The 20,544-nt window shown below is 38.2% G+C and overlaps 1 pseudogene across 1 annotated transcript; it reads right to left on the bottom strand.

Annotated features, from left to right (window-relative positions):
• Positions 1-4,989: 4,989 nt before the first annotated feature.
• Positions 4,990-6,355, bottom strand: LOC149120969 (DNA primase small subunit pseudogene; annotated as a pseudogene). The gene has a single exon (XR_016225207.1). The product of XR_016225207.1 is annotated as a DNA primase small subunit pseudogene (transcript).
• Positions 6,356-20,544: the final 14,189 nt, after the last annotated feature.

The raw sequence follows: 20,544 nt of genomic DNA, 5'->3' as shown, positions 1-20,544 counted from the left end.
ACATTTTTTTCCAAGTGAACAATATTTATCTGTACAATAAAATTTTAATCTGTAGATATGTAGTATAATATAAGAAGTGTGATAACCGAGCCAAAAAGTTTTGTAAAGATTTTAAAAAGTGATAATAAAACAAAAATAACCAGTGATGAAGAAAATGTCAAAATACAATAGTTTATCAAAGATTTTAAATATATAAAAAAGAATAAAATTTTGTCATTTGTAGGAAATAGCTGGAACTGGAAGACATCACGGGTGATATTAGCCAGACACATAAAGACAAATACCACATGTTCTCCTTTATATGTGGGAGCTAAAATTAAAGAAAAAAAGCATGTTAATCAATTCTATATTGACAGGTTTGGCAACGTGAATGAAATGCACATATTTTTTCAAAAACACAAATTCAGGAAACTGACATGGAAAGAAAAACATTTATTGAATAGTTCTGTATGTATTTAAGAAATTAAGTTCATTTTTAGAATCTCCTTCTAGAGATAACTAAAGGCCTATATCATTTCATTGGCTGAGACACAAGTCTCTTAGGGCAGCCTCACTGGAAGTCCTGGGTGGGTGTCGCGCTGCAGGTACAGCACCTGGGGGTTTCTGTAGTGCGAGGGAGGGGCCATCTCTGTGAGCCCAATGGGAGTATTGAGATACCTGTCAGTGTCTGAGGACTACAGAGACCAGACCACACCAGTAAGCCTAGATGCATCACCTGTCAATTTCCAAGCATTACTTGAGTGATTTCATGCAGTTTCTGGGGGCTCAAGGGCTCAGAGAAATCTTTCCTGTTGCTTCCAAGGGTTGAGGTTGGAGGGGGTGGGGTTACTAGGACCACGTATTTGCTTTCCATGACCTCAGTTGGCCAAATTCCTTTGAGTGTGCTGTTCAGCTGTTCCTGGCACCACAGAAGGTGGGAGGAGCCATCAAGTTGCTTCCCAGGGGCCTACCTGGGCCAGGCCGTTAGGAGACTGCTGAGCTGCTTCTCTGAACCTCTGTGTGTTGAACCACTCAGAGCTGGATCCCAGGGAAAACGGACTTCTTCCAGGAGAGCAGAGGATGGGCAGGGCCATCAGGCTGCTGACTGGGGCCTAGGGCAGGATGCTGGTACAGCCTATGTGTTTCTGGGACAGTGATAAATCAGGCAGCTGTTGCCTGGGGTCCATGTGTACGTGTCTTGTGTGTGTGTGTGTGTGTGTGTGGGAGGACCACACAGTTGTTTCCTGGGGCCTCTACAGGCCAAGACTCTCAGGATGTGACATTCATATTCTACATAGGATCTTAGAAGAGTAGATGTGGCCCCTTCATTGGGTCATAGAGCTGGATCAAGGCAGCCGCTAGGAACAGCTGTCCAGCTGTGTTACAAGGCCTTGCCCAGCAGCTGTCCTCCTGAGTGACTGGTAGGGTCTCCAAATGGCTTCATTCAACAACACCCTGAGTGGGAGAAGTGTTTTTCTCTGGGACATTGCTACCTTGTGGTTACCTGGAATTTTCCCAGTCTGGGCTCAGGACCTCCACAGGCGTCTGTGTGCTAGCATTCAGTGCCTCAGGTATCTGTAGAGACTGCTTAGCCTTTTGCCTCTGAGCAAAGTTCCTCTTGACTCTAGGTTTATCCTGAGCCATAGAATCAGTTGTTATGTATTTGGTTTCCTTCTTCATACAGCCAGGATTCATCATGGCAGGTCTGATACTGTGGAAGGTACTAAGGCCCGCATTTAGTTCCCACTCTTCCCAAACAGGAGGCTCCATTCTACACCTGTGTCCACATGGAGGTGCTTGGGGCTGGAGAAGGGTTGACATGGTGAACTCTCCTTGCCTTCTTCAATGCATCTTTTTTAATTATTATGCTGCAACTAGACACTATGGTTTCTCATCTGACTGCCCCAGCTCTTGTAAATGTAGTTAAGTGCATGAATAACTGGTTAGATTGGAGTCTCTGTGGGGAGGTGATAGGTAAAGCATCAGTTGCTGTGTTGCTTCACCTACTTTATTTTCCAAGTCATAGTGAGGTCAAGAAGAAGTAATCCCCTGTATGCTCAAATTACTTGTGTAGTTACTTTTATATGTGAACTTTGTTTTTTGTTTGTAAAGGAAAATTGTTAGAAAAAAGGTTGCTTTATTAGTAACAAAGAAAACAAACATTTCAATGATGTTTTAATACAAATTATTTCAGTAGAAAATATTCCTCACGAAAATACTGAGAGTGTAAAATAACTTGAGTACATGGTTTTGGCTTCTGGTGTGAAAAATTGAATAACCGATTGTAAGTAGCAGGGATTTTTATTTATTTTTAAGTTTATTTTTGGTAGTATGGACTTTTAAAATGTATATAAACAGAACAGATATGATGTATTTCCTGTATCCAACTTTAAGTCCCTAGTGATACTCCCCATTCTCTCTCTATCTCTCCCTCCCTCCCTCCACATTCCTTCTTTCAATATTTTTTTAAAATTTTTACAGTAACAAATTTTCAACTTACTTTATAGTCACAGGCTTAATCCTCCACTAAATAGAGAATCCAGAAAGTAGAAAGACCACTGTTCCCCAGGAGTATGGGCAAGGGCTATAAACAATAATCAAATCTCAAGGCATCAATTTCACTCATATATATCACATTTTTGTGCTTTTATATATTACTTCAAATCAAAGAAAACATATGATACTTGTCTTTGGGGGACTGGTTTATAAAAATTAATGCAACTGGAGCAGAGATTTTTAATAAGTAGACTTTGATTTGTATCTATCCCTGATAATTATTAGTTTTGATTGCATGTAGTGCTTATATTAACTTTTAAAGATTTACTTTTTTAGCAAAACAAAAATAGTTTATTTACTTATTTTAAAGGCACAATGGCAGAGAGAGAGACAGCAGGAGAGAGAGAGAGAGAGATGCTATGGCTCATTCCTCACATGGTCGTTATGGCCAGAGCTGGGCCAGTACAAAGCCAGGAACCTGGAACTCCATCCAGGTCCCGGATATGGGTGACAGGAATGCAAATAGTTGAGCCACTTTGTGCAACATTTTTAGACACACTATCAGGAAGCTGGATCCAAAGTGGAGTAATCAAGACCTGAACCAGCATTCTGATATGGAATGCTGGCGCTGTAAGTGGCAACTTAACCTGTTGGGCTACAATGCCAGCCTTATATATTTTTTGAGTCATAGTTCCTTCTTTGGTGAATGGGGAATAAAAGATGATGGAAGGGCATGTAGTTTTGTAGACATTAAATGTAAACATTATGATTTTCAGCAAAAAATGAGTACATGATTTGTGCTACAATGATTATGTTCCCGGAATCTTTTTCCAAAAAATGTGAAGCATCTGTTTTTATCTCCATTCACTTGCTAACCACTTTCAATAATGGAAGTTGCATTCTATCAAATTATTAATTCATACTCAATGGACTTCTAAGTACCTTTACTTGTTCAACCATCCAAAAATAAGTGAGTAAGCTCATATGCTATTGATAATTTAAACTTCATACAGCAGCATTTGGTGATTGAGCTAAGCAGACTGGCACATGACTTTTTGTAAAACAAATGAATAATGAATGAGATGTTTGGGGCAAGGCTTTTCCTTCCTGGTCCTTTAACTCCTTTGATAACATTAAGGAGGAATTATGAGGCATATTTGACTCACTTTATTTCTTGTCTCTCAAGTGAAGTAAGTTAAGCAAAGTGACTACTGCAAAGTTCTACCTATGTAGTTTTTATTGTAAAGATTTAGTTATGGAAAATACCAACACTTTATTTTAAGGGGTTCCAAGAAATTTTGGTAAACTTTTAAAATAAGGTTAGATAGCTAAATAATCTGACTAATTTTACTACGACCAATTTTCCAGTTCTTCTGTAAATTAATATTGATTCCAAATAGAGTATTAGCCACATTTTGCATTCCAACTTTGTTAAGTATTTTGAATTTGTATTATGTATTAGGTAAGCTTGTATTTATGCCACAAAATTGGCAAATGAATTCTTGAAGTTAATCTACCTTCTATAGCCAGTATAGATGCTGAGAGAGGAGTATTCGATAAGACTCACCTAGGGGCTGACCACTTTATTTCCCTCTGGACTGTGTAAAATTTTTCCATTTTTCATGAAGAAACAATATTTAACTCTATATTTGCCATTCCTCACCAAAAAGGGAAATATTTAATTTTCTATTACATCGCTTTATAAATTTGGGGAAACTCATGCATTATGAATATTCTTTTTATGATAAGATTATGTAAGTATAAACACCTAGGAAGTAGAGAATAGTCAAGTTGCTTATGCATTTAATATAACTAACATACCTAACAGCATGGCTTGGCTCCACCATATATTATGGAGTATTGGTTGAGTTGGCACCCTTGTGATTGTACGATCAACTGGCAACTGAGGCACAATGCCGCTGGAAAACATCACAAAAGAGCATCACACTGCATATTGTGAGCTGAGAGTAGATCACAGTTCACAAGTCACAGTGGTTTTGAATACATATCACTTTGAACCACTGAAAAGTCACACACTGCACCATAAGAGACTCTATTTGAATTCCAAATCTGTCTTAGATTTCAAGAGGATCCCCTGTTGATATATCCCATTGAAAACATGGTTTAGCTGTGTATTTAGTCATTTACACTAAAGATAGTAGCTATACATAACCACTGAAATTTCTACTTTACTAAAGAGAATATTTAATTTAGCAGACATTGACCACTTCTGTAGAGGCAATGTGAATAGTGAAATTCAGTTCTATATGTTTATTTTTCATTGGAATCATCTTGTCAAATTTTCCATGGAAAGGAAATATGATCAGCATATCTACTTAGCTGTCTATGACTAAGCAGTTGAGGAAGCATTGAATAATTTATTCATTTCTAAAAGTTAAATGTAAGTAAAGATTTTAATTAAATCTTCAGAAACCAATCATTCTGAACACTGCCCAAAATATGCTTGAAAATTTCTGGTGAACTTTTTTTTTTTTTTTACTTTGAGCATGAAGATGCCTACACAGTTCTGCCATATTTATTAAAATGTCTCTTGAAATACTTGATTGTTGGGTGAAAACAGAAGATATCCACACTGGTTTGAGGCACGCTGTCTTCAGAAATCTTTTTGTAAATCACTCTTCTTGAGGAGTTCTCCTTTTCGGGATTTATCGAGGTTTTCAAGAAACTGTTCAAAAACTTTGACATAAGGTGCCAGACTGGTCTTCTTATAATCTCTGGTTCTACGTTTGATATCTGATTCAGCTTCATTCTCCTCTTTTTCCTCTTCATTGTTGGAAATGGCATCTAACTCACGGCAGATGGAGCTTATGGTTGGAACAGTAAACGGATCAAACTGGTCCACTTTCTGTAAATTAATGGGCACAGAAATGCGACCTGTTTTAGGATGCACACTGAAAGGGCTCTTCAGTAAATGATTGATTCCTTTGCTAACATTGATATCCAGCCGTGGAAAACAGTACTGCAGCATAATCTCCCACTCCAGCCAGGGTGCACATTTGTCGTTTTTGGTGTTATTCTGATGTTTGGCTATTGTTTTCTTCAGGTGCTCCCAACGCTGAAGAGAGCTGTGACACTTCTGGAAGCCTTGTTGAAGATCAGCATGAATTGCTTCAGGAACAAGGGCTAATATCTTATCCCAGCTTTCTTTATTTTCAAGAATATCTTGACCAACCAAGGCATATTCTTCAAAGTATTTTTTAATTATGTTTATGGATCTTCTGACAAAAGGGTGAACTTTTTCATTTAGGTGAACTTTCTTCTTAACGTCTTGACCGCCCTTTACAAGACTCAAATACTCAACTATTCCAGAACGCACTGTGGAGGACAATTTCCTAACCGATTCATCGCAGACCCAACAATGAACACCTCTCCTTCCAGAATACACCCAGAGACGATGCTTAAATCCAAAGACCTCCTTCAACGCTCGGTCGATGATGAGTATGGCCATGGTCATGAGGGTCCAGCACTTGGAACAAATGTCTGCGGAACTACAACATCTCCTCACGTCATCGTAGTCTGTCATGTCGATGTCGAACACCAGCTCTTTCTCCTGAGCCTGGAAAGCGCCCAGCTTCACGGTATTGTGCTGACTGGGTCTGTGGGAATAAAATAATTAAAAATAGAATTAGCCTGATTTAGCAAAAATATCTCTGGAAAAATATTTAACATAGCTTTGATTTTTAAAGTAATGACATATGAAATATTTTTGATATGACCTTTAATTATCTGATGGTTAATTATCAAAAACAAAATGTCATTTCAGTAAGTACAGAATACTACCTCCTTAATGGTTATTTGGACAGAATTTTTATAACAAACCATATAGAGATAGATTTGCTTTAAATTGTTCCGAATCTGGCTAATCATCACAGCATCCTTGGGGAACACTTAATATGTTTATTATAATAAAAATGCATAGAATTGGAATGGCTTGGATTTTTTTTCAAAGATTTATTTTATTTATTTGAAAGACCGAGTTACAGAGAGAAGTAGAACCAGAGAAAAAGAGAGGTCTTGCATTCCGCTGGTTCACTCCCCAAATGACTGCAAAGGCCACAGTTGAGCTTATCCAAAGCCACAAGCTTCTTCCAGGTCTCCCACACCGGGGCAGGGGCCTAAAGTGTTGGGCAAGATATCTTCTACTGCTTTCCCAGGCCATAGCAGAGAGCTGGATCAGAAGAAGAGTAACTGGGACTCAAACTGGTGCACATATGGGATGCCAGTGCTGCAGGCTGGGGCTTTAACTTGCTGTGCCACAGCGCCAGCCTCATGCTTGGATTATTTCTAAATGCTACAGAGAGTATTATAATGTTTACAATGGGAAAGTTTAAAATAACCATGTGTTGGATTTTTAAATCACCTCTTGGCAAGATTATACATAACAGGAAATCCTTATGGTCATGCTTATGTGTAAAATATTAATAATATATTTGTATTGTTATTCAATGTCTGGATATTTGTTTTATTTATTTATTTATTTATTTATTTATTTATTTTTGACAGGCAGAGTGGACAGTGAGAGAGAGACAGAGAGAAAGGTCTTCCTTTGCCATTGGTTCACCCTCCAATGGCTGCCGCGGCTGGCGCGCTGCGGCTGGCGCACCACACTGATTGAATGGCAGGAGCCAGGTACTTATCCTGGTCTCCCATGGGGTGCAGGGCCCAAGCACTTGGGCCATCCTCCACTGCACTCCCTGGCCACAGCAGAGAGCTGGCCTAGAAGGGGGGCAACCGGGACAGAATCCAGCGCCCCGACCAGGATTAGAACCCGGTGTGCCAGCGCCGCAAGGCAGAGGATTACCTAGTGAGCCATGGCACCGGCCTTGGACATTTGTTTTTTGATGATGATGTATTTAAACTACATATGAAATTGTGAAGTCTGTGATTTAAACAGAATCAAGTGCATCAGCAAGGAAACAAAGACGCTGGACAAAAAGTTGAAACAGTTACAAAAGAACAAGTCAGAATTGTTATGATATGAGAAATAACTGGCCACTATAAAGTGCATGAGTAGAGGGTTTGCAAAGATGAGGCTAATAAAACACAATAGTATTTCCAATTCTACCAGATACCTGGTATCCCTGTTGAACTTCCTTGAAATTTAGAGGAACCATGTGTTAATGCTTTCTCTTTATATGATGGCAAAGATGGGATTTAGCCTGAAAATCCTTCAGTATAGTGAAAGCTCTGGCTCCTGCTTTTGTTCTTGGGTTTATGCTGTTGTCTCTGCAGGGAACTTCCCACCACACAATGAAGAGTCCTCATTTCTGTGGTGTTGGCTCCAACTGACACCATTTTTCACAATGAAGAGAATAACAAGCTGTCAGACATATTTCAACTTCACACAACTTAAAGGTTACTGGATTTGCCTACATACCAGGACATGTTACTAAGTGTTGAAGCCTGTAGCTTTGTAACACAGTCAATGTGGTTTCCTCCCTGATGCTTAATTACCTCCTGGATCCATTTGCAGTGTAATTCAGGCTGCCTCATTTGCACTTTTGAATCACTCATTTTTCCATTCTTGCTTTCTTTGTATTACTCTCCCCATTCTCCATACATGCCTTGTCCATCAGCAAGAAGCATCTTTCCAATGGAAGTTTTTGCTTCTTCATTGTGTGCACTTGTTTTTTTTATAATTTCTAAGATCTTTATTTTTTCTTTTAATTTTTTATTTAGTAAATATAAATTTCAAAGTACAGTTAATGGATTGCAATGGCTCCCCCCCATAATTTCCCTCCCACTCACACCCCTCCCATCTCCCGCTCCCTCTCCCCTTCCATTCACATCAAGATTCATTTTCAATTATCTTTATATACAGAAGATCAATTCAGTATAAAGTAAAGATTTCATCAGTTTGCACCCACACAGAAACACAAAGTGTAAAATACTGTTTCAATACTAGTTATAGCATTACTTCACATTGGACAACACACTAAGGACCATCCCACATGAGAAGTAAGTACACAGTGACTCCTGTTGTTGACTTAACAAATTGACACTCTTGTTTATGGCGTCAGTAATCTCCCTAGGCTCTAGTCATGAGTTGCCAAGGCAATGGAAGCCTTTTGAGTTCGCTGACTTCGATCTTATTCTGACAGGGTCATAGTCAAATTGGAAGTTCTCTCCTCCCTTCAGAGAAAGGTACCTTCTTCTTTGATGGCCCCATTCTTTCCACTGGGATCTCACTTGCAGAGATCTTCCATTTAGGTCTTCCTTTTTTATTTTTTTTCCAGAGTGTCTTGGCTTTCCATGCCTAAAATACTCTCATGGGCTTTTCAGCCAGATCTGAATGCCTTAAGGGCTGATTCTGAGGCCAGAGTGCTATTTAAGACATCTGCCATTCTATGAGTTTACTGTGTATCCCGCTTCCCATGATGGATTGTTCTCTCCCTTTTTGATTCTATCAGCTAGTGTTAGCAGACACTAGACTTGTTTGTGTGATCCCTTTGACTCTTAGACCTATCAGTGTGATCAATTGTGAACTGAAATTGATCACTTGGACTAGTGAGATGGCATTGGTACATGCCACCTTGATGGGATTGTATTGGGATCCCCTGGCATGATTCTAACTCCACCATTTGGGGCAAGTCCGATTGAGCATGTCCCAAATTGTACATCTCCTCCTCTTCTTATTCCCACTCTTATATTTAACAGGGATCACTTTTCAGTTAAAATTTAAACACCTAAGAATAATTGTGTGTTAATCATAGAGTTCAACCAATAGTACTAGAACAAAGCAAAGAGAAAATACTAAAATGGATAAAGTATTACATTGTACATCAACAGTCAGGACAAGAGCTTATCAAGTCATTGTTTGCACTTGTAAGTGATGACATGTCTATAAACTATAACCTGTAGTTGAGTTGTTGCAGTCAACATCTTTAATGATGGAAGACTGTCTCCATGGGAACTAATTTTCACATAAGTGTCTTTTCCAAAAAAAAAACTCCTATACTGCTGAACTGAGATTGCTGGTGTATTATCTTGTACTATATTTTCTTCCCAGTTTTCTATCTGGGAATGTAACAACACTATATGAGGGAACTTCAAAAAATTCATGGAAAAAATGAAATTAAAATTAAACATAATCTTGATACCAAAACTTTAAATCTATGAGTTCTTTTTCTTGTTTCAATTAATGTTTGGAAGATTTCTTACGTACATGGATTTCAAAATTTTCCCACAAAATAAGTTTGTTTTTAAATTCCATTTCCCATGTACTATTTTAAGTCCTCTCACATTTCCAATCTTTCTTTGCAGTGAGTTGTGACCTTGTAATTGATTCTGACCAATAGAATATAGGCAAAAATGGCTATTAACTGACAGTGCAACAATAATGTGTGCTTTGGTCCTCAAGGCTCTTTTCTACTCTCCTGGCCTGATGCAGAGTCCTATTGGAGGACTTCAAATCTCTGGGAATGTCTTGTCATACCAGATATATTAAGTAAGGATCCCTTATGAACTGTTTTGTGAATATAAAAGAAAAATAAATGTTCTCCGTGTGTATTCACTGAGATCCTAGGTTTACTACAACAGTTATTTCTGACTACAAAGTCTCAGCATGTCTAGACCAGCAGTCACCTGCTAGACCTGAAGTTGCCCTGCACAGCTCACTGGACTTGCCTGGCCCTGAGTTCTATTAGCTGAAAAGCAAAAAGAAATAAAGCCAGAGCCAGGGTTGTGGCACAGTAGGTTAATCTTCAGCCTCTGGTGCCAGCATCCCATAGGGGATCTGGTTCTAGCCCCAGCTGCTCCTCTTTGTATGCAGCTCTCTGCTATGGCCTGGGGAAGCAGTAGAAGATGCCCCAAGCATTTGAGCTCCTGCACCTGTGTGAGAGACCTGGAAAAAGCTCCTGGTTCCTGGCTTCAGATCAGCCCAGCTCCAGGCGTTGGGGCCATTTGGGGAGTGAATCAGTGAGTGTCTCACCCCTCAATGTCTAACTCTACCTCTCAAATAAATAAATATTAAAAATTTGCTTTAAGAAAAAAAAGATATATAGCCAACCAACATCCAATCTTTGAGTTTATGGTGATGTCCTGAGCTGACTATGTCACTCTAAAACTCTTATGTTGGAACAGTGTTCACTGCCCCTATTGCCTTTTGAGGTGAAGCTTTATAAGACAGGACCCCCTTGGTGGAATTAATGCCTTAATTAATATGAGAAGGAAAAGATTGGATCTCTATCTCTCCCTATCACATGGCAAGTGAAACAGAAGACCTTAATCAAGAACCCTATCAGCCGCTATCTTGATCTGAGACCTATCAGACTCCAGAAATGTGAGAAATCAATGCCCATTTTAAATCACCAGGTTTATGGTAGTTTGCTATGGTAGCCCAAACTAAGACAGGAGATAAATAATATGTGATCACTACAAATATCTTGCATATGGCTTGGGACACAGTGGGAGATTATCAAATAATGCCAGTTTTCTTTATGCATTCTACCTTTCTGGGTAAATATTCCAAATCAATTATTTTGGTACACACTTCCTGGAAACAAGAGCCATGATCATTCACACTTTCTTTCCCTTTAAAAAGTAACTATTTACCAAACCTCATAATTTATACTGTAGTGACTACTTTTTCTTATCCCTTGCTGTTGCCCCATTGCTTTTTATTTTTAATTTAAAAAATAGACTCAGCAGTAAAATTAACTAAAGAAATTGAAAGTATCTCTCAACTAGCCACTTAAGAATAATAAAAGTGTTTTATAGCCAGCACTGTAGCTTTTATCCACAAAAGCTATTTTATTAACCATGCAGCATAGTCTGCATTTTTAAAAATATGTCAGTTCAGGACAGAACGGTGGCTACTGTCTCCTAGCCTTTCTTGATCCACATGCACTCTTAAAGAGGACATACAGATAGTACAATCGACTAAATATACAGTTTGCATGTTAATAGTGTTGCTTCTGCTTTTGTATTTTTGTATTCTACTGGCATATGTGCATAAATTGCAGATCAACATTAACTTTTACATGTTTTTAAATGAATGAATAGATGATAGATAGATATTAATACTTTGTCCTGATTCTCTGATCCTCATGTAACTAGATTTTTTAAAATACTAATGTATTTTATTTTTAGAAGAATTTTTATTTATAGTGAAAAATGGAAGATAGCGCAGACATCACCACAAACCCTATTCTCAGTTTATCCTATTAATGATATCTTTTATTCTTATTGTATACTTCCATTATTAATGTCCATAGTTTCTTTTTTCAAATTTTCTTAATTTTCCCCTACTGTAATTTTTGTGCTCTGGATACCCATATATTTGGTCATCAAAATGCAACCTGGGGGATGAGTATTTAGCTTAGCCATTAAAACACTGATTTGTGTGTGTGTGTGTGTACATATTTATTTATTTTTTAACTTTTATTTAATGAATATAAATTTCCAAAGTATAGCTTATGGATTAGAATGGCTTCCCCCCAATAACGTCCCTCCCACCCACAACCCTCCCATCTCCCACTCCCTCTCCCCTTCCATTCACATCAAGATTCGTTTTCAATTCTCTTTATATACAGAAGATCAGTTTAGCATATATTAAGTAAAGATTTCAACAGTTTGCACCCATATAGAAACACAAAGTGAAAAATACTGTTTGAGTACTAGTTATAGCATTAAATCACACTGTACAGCACATTAAGGACAGAGATCCTACATGAGGAGTAAGAGCACTGTGACTCCTGTTGTTGACTTAATAAATTGACACTCTTGTTTATGGCCTCAGTAATCACCCTAGGCTCTTGTCATGAGTTGCCAAGGCAATGGAAGCCTTCTGAGTTTGCTGAACCTGATCATATTTAGACAAGGTCATAGTCAAAGTGGAAGTTCTGTCCTCCCTTCAGAGAAAGGTACCTCCTTTTTTGATGACCTGTTCTTTTCACTGGGATCTCACTCGTGGAGATCTTTCATTTAGGTGTGTGTGTTTTTTTTTTTTTTTTTTTTTTTTTCCAGAGTGTCTTGGCTTTCCATGCCTGAAATAGTCTCATGGGCTTTTCAGCCAGATCTGCATGCCTTAAGGGCTGATTCTGAGGCCAGAGTGCTGTTTAGGACATCTGCCATTCTATGAGTCTGCTGTGTATCTTGCTTCCCATGTTGGATTGTTCTTTCCCTTTTTTATTCTATCGATTAGTATTTGCAGACACTAGTCTTGTTTATGTGATCCCTTTGACTCTTAGTCCTATCATTATGATCAATTGTGAAGAGAAATTGATCACTTGGACTAGTGAGATGGCATTGGTACATGCCACCTTGATGGGATTGAATTGGAATCCTCTGGTATGTTTCTAACTCCACCATTTGGGGCAAGTCTGATTGAGCATGTCCCAAATTGCACATCTCTTCCCTCTCTTATTCCCACTCTTATATTTAACAGCAATCAATTTTCAGTTAAGTTTCAACACTTAAGAATAACTGTGTATTGATTACAGTATTCAACCAAAAGTATTAAGTAGAACAAACAAAAAATACTAAGAGGGATAATGTATTAAGTTGTTCATCAACAGTCAGGGCAAGGACAGATCAAGTCACCGTTTCCCATAGTGTTCATTTCACTTTAACAGGTTTCCTTTTTGGTGCTCGGCTAGTTGTCACTGATCAGGGAGAACATATGATATTTGTCCCTTTGGGATTGGCTTATTTCACTCAGCATAATGTTTTCCAAATTCCTAACAGGGATCACTTTTCAGTTAAAATTTAAGACACTGATTAAGATACTCACATGCGTATTGGATTCGTGGGTTTAATTCCCTGCCCCAGCTCCTGACTCCAGATTCCTACTAACAAAGATCTTATGAGGAAGCATGTGAAGACTCAAGTAATTCAGTGCCTACCAGGCTCACAGAACATGTGTTCTGAGTTCTTGGCTCCTGGTTTCAGCCTTAGTCTAATCCCCAGCCGTTGTGGGTACTTGAGAAGTGAACCAGCAAGTGGAAGCATTTTCTCTCTTGCTTGCTCTCTCTCTCCTTCTCACTGTGTGTGTGTGCGTGTGTGTCTGCCTATCTCTCTCCATGTCATTTGCCTTTCAAATGAATGAATGAATGAATGAATAAATAAATAAATAAATAAATAAATCTTTATAGAAATTGTGAGGAAATTAGAATGAAAAGGTTATATTGGCACAAAACATTGTTGAAATTCATGCATATAAAGAAATTTCAAAATTCATAAAAATGTGTATAATGGAAAATTGCATGTGGATTTCAGCTTTTCCACAACAAAAAGCTTAGTTTTTAAATCTCTTTTCCATTATCTTATTAAAACATCTGCATGTATTTATGTAAATACACATACATATATATAAATATACACACATATGTTGCATTCTGTGACTATTTTAATGTAAGCATGAGTTTATACCAATGTCTTTGACTCCAATCCACAATACATGAATCATTATTAGATTCTTCCTTTTCCTTATCTGGATAGTTCAATGACAGCAGTGAGATGCTTGGCTATCACTATCCACTATCTATTGAGTTAATTGTTCAATTCCAAAATTCATTTATGGAATTGCCAGAATTGTTAATTTACCCTGGGGAAATGATTATATTAACTGGAATACATTGCTTCTATACTGTTTCTTTTAGTTTTATAGACACCACTCATTTGCAAAATTCCTTACGTCAGCAGCATTCCCCCCCAAACCTCCTCAGTGAAGTAGTTTTACACATTTGTAAACTCAGTTAGAATGTTTTGCCACAGTCTGTTTTCCACTTAAGATTCTTCAGCCTTTCTAGGTAATTTGTCTTCAACTTTTCTGCATTAAATCTCATTCTTTGTACTGTAACATTCTATGTGATTTGACATAGAGCATCATGTACCTACAATTATTGTATCAAAAGGAATAATTTCACCACCCTGAAAAAACTGCATGTTTCAACTCTTGAACCCTTTCAATTCTCAAACTGACATGCTTACTATTTGTTTTTTGCCTTTTTCAGAATTTCATATCATTTAAAATATACAATATGAAAACTTTTTGGACTGGTTAGTCTCAACTAGAGAGGCACATTGAGGTTTTGTATATGCCTTCTGTGATTAAATAGTTCATTTATTTTTATTGTAGAATACTCTTCAACAATATTCTTCAGTGTTTAAGATGCAACAGAGTTTGCTAGGTACCTACTAGAGACAATTCTGATTAGTTCTGTTTTTTATTTTTATTTTATTTATTTATTTTTTTGACAGGAAGAGTGGACAGTGAGAGAGAGAGACAGAGAGAAAGATCTTCCTTTGCCGTTGGTTCACCCTCCAATGGCCGCCGCGGCCAGCGCGCTGCGGCCGGCGCACCACGCTGATCCATGGCAGGAGCCAGGTACTTCTCCTGGTCTCCCATGGGGTGAAGGGCCTAAGAACTTGGGCCATCCTCCACTGCCTTCCTGGGCCACAGCAGAGAGCTGGCCTGGAAGAGGGGCAACCGGGACAGAATCCGGCGCCCCAACCGGGACTAGAACCCGGTGTGCCGGCGCCGCAAGGCAAAGGATTAGCCTAGTAAGCCACGGCACCTGCCTGATTAGTTCTGTTTTAAAAAATGTTTTCACAATTATGAATAAAACTTATTGGTATTTGTGTACACATTTTTAAAACATTTATTTATTTATTTATTTGGAAGGCAGAGTGACATGGAAAGAGGGAGAGATAGAGATCTTGCATCTGCTGGTTGACCCTCTAGCTACAAGAGCTAGGGCTAGACAAGACCAAAGCCAGGAGACAAGAACTCCATCCAGGCCTCTCACATTTGATAACTGGAGTTCAAGAACTGGAAGTGTCATCTTATTTCTTTTCTTCTGGATATTTTAGTTTTAATTTACCCTTTTACTCAGTTTCCTTTAGTAGGAATTTACATTACTGATTTTACATTTTTCTTTTTTCCAAATTCTTTCAATGTTATAAATTTGTCTAATCTGTACTTGTACAAATTTTTATGAGTTGCAGATCTATTTGATTTTTATGTAGTTCAATGTAGTTCAATTTTGTATAATGTGTTTATATTTCTATCCACTCAGATAACCTTTGTCTTTTAATTTATATTTTAGACCATTCACATTTAAAGTGTTTATTGATATGTTTGGATTAAGAGTTGCCATCTTTTTGAATATGTTCTGGTTTTTGCACTTCCTGTTTTTTCCTAACCTTCCTAATTGTATCCCTTCTCTGATTTTGATTAATTATTTTATGTGACTTTACTCCCTTAGCATGTCAACCTAATTCATTTTAAACATTCTAAGAGGTTACCTTAGAGTTTGCAAGATATATTTTAAGATATGTCTACCTTCCTAAAACACTAGACCACTCCCCATAACGAAAATAGATTTTCTTTTTCCTTGATTTATTCATTTTGGATCCTTCTCCTTTGCTTATGTTCATCCAAGTTTCATATACTTTTAACTTAAATTCTCCCTGAAGAACTGTTATGAGCTTGTTTTGCAGAGCAGACCCATCTGCTGACAATGAATTTCCTCAGATTTGCCTGTCTTAGAAAGCCTTTATTTTGCCTCCACTTTTGAAAGACAATTGTGTTTATATAGAATTTTAGGTTAAGCTTTTTTGTTCTTTTTTTCCCACAACACTTCACATGTTTCATTCCACCCTTTTCTTGCTTGCAAGTTTTCTGGGAAAATTAAAAAAAAAAAAAAAAAACCTGATGCAGTTGTTATTAATTCTGTGGGTAAATAAACACTTTATTCCTGCCTTGTTGCAAGATAGTATCTTCATCTTTGTTTTACCATGGTTTGTATATGCTATGAATAGTGAATTCATTTGTTTAAAGATTTACTAATTTGAAAAGCAGAGTGACAGAGAGAGAAAGGAGAGATAGAGAAGTAGAGATCTTCCACTTGCTGATTCACTCCCAAAATGGCTGCAACAGCCAGGTCTGGGACAGGCTTATGTCAGGAGCCAGCAATTCCATTTGGAATCCCACAACAGTGGAATGGTCCCAAGTACTTGGGCTGTCCTATGCTATCTTACTAGTATTTACAGGAGGCTGGAATGGAAGCAGAGCAGCAAGGTCTTGCATTGGCATGTTGGTAGGGAATGCAGTAGTCACAGTTGTGGCTTAGACTATTGCTCTACAACATCAAACCCCATTTGTTTTTCAAATGTTTTAGATTTACCCTGGTTGATACATTCTGAGTTTCCTGAATTTGTAGCTTTGTGTTTGTCATTCACTTTAAAAAATTGTATGTTAATTTTTCTCCAAATATTATTTTCTGTTAAATTCTTTATTTTTCCTCTTGGTATTCCAATTGTATAAATACTACAAAAGTTGAATTATTCTGTTCTTCAGTGTATGTTCTGTTTAACTTTCATTTTCTTCCTGCATTTCATTATGAGAGATTCTAATTGGCCTATTTTAACCTTGCTTTTTATCCTTCAGTTATATGTATTCTACCAACAAATCCATAAACATTATTTGTTATTTATGCTTCTCTGTTTTAATTTCCACCTTTGTTTGAAGCTTTCTTTAGTTTCCATCTCTTAATGCTCAATGCTACTTCCTACCTCTGCTTTTCTTGGTTCATACTAGATATTTGTCTTTTTGTTGTACATGAACTCTTTCCCACATACCATTGAGTGTCTGTTGTGCCTGGCAATAGACGAGATACTGAGGTTATACAGAATAGGAAAGGCACACATCTTACTCTAATGTATTTTGTGTGTGTGTGTTTGAACATACGCATTGTGTGCTGAAGTCAGCAGATGCAATGACAAAAATATATAATCACATGCATGTTAAGCTAGCGCCAGAAAGTGATACATGTTGGGAACAAAATACAATGCTGTCTTGTTAGAGAGGGAGAGTTGGAGAGGGAGGATTCCGTGTAATGTGTAATAATTCAGTAATATTATGAGAAAATGGCTTTCAATTGATACAAGATATATTAGAAGAATGCAATAATTTGAAGAAATTGAGGTATAAACATTCCAAGAAGAGGATAAGATGTATTTCCACATCAGAAGCAGACTCATGTAATTGTCTGGATTACCGCTATGGCAGTAAAGCATAGTACAGGATGAGATTTACAGACTGCATTGGGAGAAGATAATGCAGGGACTTGGAAATGAGGTGATTGTATCTTTATCGTTTGTAGAAAGAAAGTGATTAGTAGAGTTTAAACATGTATGTGAAGCCGCTGAGGGGTTCTTCTCTTATATCATGTATTTGACATTACTTATAAAAGGAACATTCTCCTCATCTGCCACCTCTTAAGTTAGATGCCAATGTATATACCAGTGTTGTCGTCTATATATGAAGAATTGGCTGTAGGATAAATTCATTTCTTTCTCTCTGAGTCAACACCACTGTCCTTGTGTTTGTATAGTAAATGGTACGCAATAAATGCCCGTTTTCCATTTAATTGAAAATATCTTCCTGATTATGTTGGAAGGCTTTTCACATTAGTAGGGATGGAAAGAGACATGACAATGATGTATCCATTCATACCCCGACATGATAGAGGGTGTGCCAGAATAGCTTGCACATCTTGTTTTTCCTAATTCTGGGCATGAGCAAGCGAGGTGACCCTTGCTCAGGAATATTCATCCATGGATCACTCCAAAACCACTGTAAGGAGCCCAGTGGATCTGAGAGTCCAAGAAATGGGGTTTGAGAGGATCACATAGTCTCAGGGGCAGAAAAGAAAACAGAATATTTAATACAATTCCTAATAACAGTCCAGAGTTTTATAACACTAGTCAGATTTGATGATTTTATGCATCCATAATAAGAGAATGCAATCCTTCCTAAGACAGTCAGTGCTATTTTATTTCTATTTATTTTCTGACATATTTATTTATTTAAAAAGCAGAGTGACATAGAGAGGGATGAGGGTGGAGGTGGGGGAGATACAGAGATTTTCCATTCATTCCCCCAAATGCCTGCAATAGTTGAGGCTGGGTCAGGCTGAAATCAGAAGCCCAAAATTCCATATGGTTCTCCTGTGTGAGCAGCAGGGCCTAGTACTTGAGCCATCACCCACTGCTCTCCAAGGTGTATTAGCAGAGAGATGCAATGGAAGGGAAGCAGCCGGGACTTCAAATGGTATGCTGGCATCCACGTGCCACAAAACTGATCCCCGATGCTATTTTAATGAGTGTTGTTTACCATGAGCAGTAGCCCTATGTGGACCTCCTAAACCACAGGTTAGGAGCTCATGCTAGCATTAAGTAAATTTAAATTTGAGATTAACTTCATTAAAATGAGTCTCATTTTCATCAAATTATGTTAGTGATTCTTATTTCTGTCACCTGTGAAAACACAGTTCAAGTTTAACTCTAGATATTTTGCATATGCAACTTTGCGAGAATCTATTCTCTTTTCACGCAATCCTGGTGAAGGACTCATAGATACAGGGACACCACACACTGAGCAGAGTTAGCCTGATGAGCAGTGTTCACTCTCCTGATGTTCTGGAAATTGCAGTATCAATAAGAAGGAGGATGAAGTTCCTGCTTTATTTTGGGGAGGAGGAATAAAATATGAGCAACTAAAGTCACAGTTGTGCAGTCAACATGCCATAGTAAAAGCAGCAGTGACCTTGGAGTCAGGTGCATTTGGTTTATTTTTATTTATTTATTTATTTATTTTTTGACAGACAGAGTGGACAGTGAGTGAGAGAGAGAGAGAAAGGTCTTCCTTTGCCGTTGGTTCACCCTCCAATGGCCACCGCGGCCGGAGCGCTGTGGCCGGCGCACCGCGCTGATCTGAAGCCAGGAGCCAGGTACTTCTCCTGGTCTCCCATGGGGTGCAGGGCCCAAGCACTTGGACCATCCTCCACTGCACTTTCCTGGCCACAGCAGAGAGCTGGCCTGGAAGAGGGGCGACCGGGACAGAATCCAGTGCCCCGACCGGGACTAGAACCTGGTGTGCTGGCGCCGCAATGTGGAGGATTAGCCTAGTGAGCCGCGGCACCAGCCTTGCCTTTGGTTTAAACTGTGGAATCACATGTTACTAACTAAACTAGCCAGATGTAGGGATGCATTCATTCACAGCCTCAAGAACAAAATGAAAAAGAAGTCCTTTTTGCTTTATCATTCTAGAGCAGTAGTTACTGACATCATCTAAAAACCATAAAATTCACATGCAAGATATTATATAATTTTTCTTGATGTTGCCAATATTGTAATTTTTAAAATATTTATTTATTTATTTGAAAGGCACAGTTACAGAGAGGCAGACACAGAGAGAGAGAGTCTTTCATCAGCTGGCTCACTCCCCAGATGGCAGTAACGGCTGGAGCTATGCTGATCCAAAGCCAGGAGCCAGGAGACTCTTCTGGGTCTCCCACATGGGTGCAGGGACCCAATTCTTGGGTTGTCTTCCACTGCTTTCCCAGGCCATAGCAGTGAGCAGCTGGGACACAAACTGACACTCACATGGGATGCTGGAGCTACAGGCAGCGGCTTTATCCACCATGCTTCAGTGCCAGCCCCATGTCATTATTTTGAGACCATTGATTACTTAACAGAGAATTAATTAACCGAGAACTGAGTAAACAAAACCTTTTGAAGTAGTAAAGAGTGACCATGAAATACCAAAAGGGACACTGAAAAGTAAGATAAATATAGGATGAAGTGAATGAATTGAAAACGTATATTCTTTCCTTGGTGATTTTCCAAAATCAAGAACACTCTCTTCATGGTCTCACAGTCCCTTCATGGCTATAAAGTACCTTACCATTTTGTGTTCTGTTATCTTCCTACTCTGTGTATAGTATGGGGCAAAATATAAATACTTGTATCTCAAGATATGAACAAGAATAATATTTTCATAGTTTTATATGGAGAAATAGATGTATTGGAATCAAAAGATAAATCTAAAGCCACATACTTTGTTTTGAAGAGTAGCTGGAATTCAATCCAAGAGTGAGGACAATTTATTTTTACACTTGAGCCAAATCTATTCCCTCTACAGAATGTGGCCTCTTGCCAAACGTAGGTCATTTGATGCTCCATTGAATCCCAAAGGTTTTTTAATATGTCAGTTTCTCTTACTCCAAAACAGATAGGTACTCATGTGTGAGCCTTCTATGT

Source organism: Oryctolagus cuniculus, chromosome 18 (genome assembly GCF_051225735.1).
Source record: "Oryctolagus cuniculus isolate XC-2025 breed Fujian yellow rabbit chromosome 18, ASM5122573v1, whole genome shotgun sequence".
NCBI classification, from domain to species: domain Eukaryota; kingdom Metazoa; phylum Chordata; class Mammalia; order Lagomorpha; family Leporidae; genus Oryctolagus; species Oryctolagus cuniculus.
This window is presented reverse-complemented; position numbering and strand designations above follow the sequence as displayed.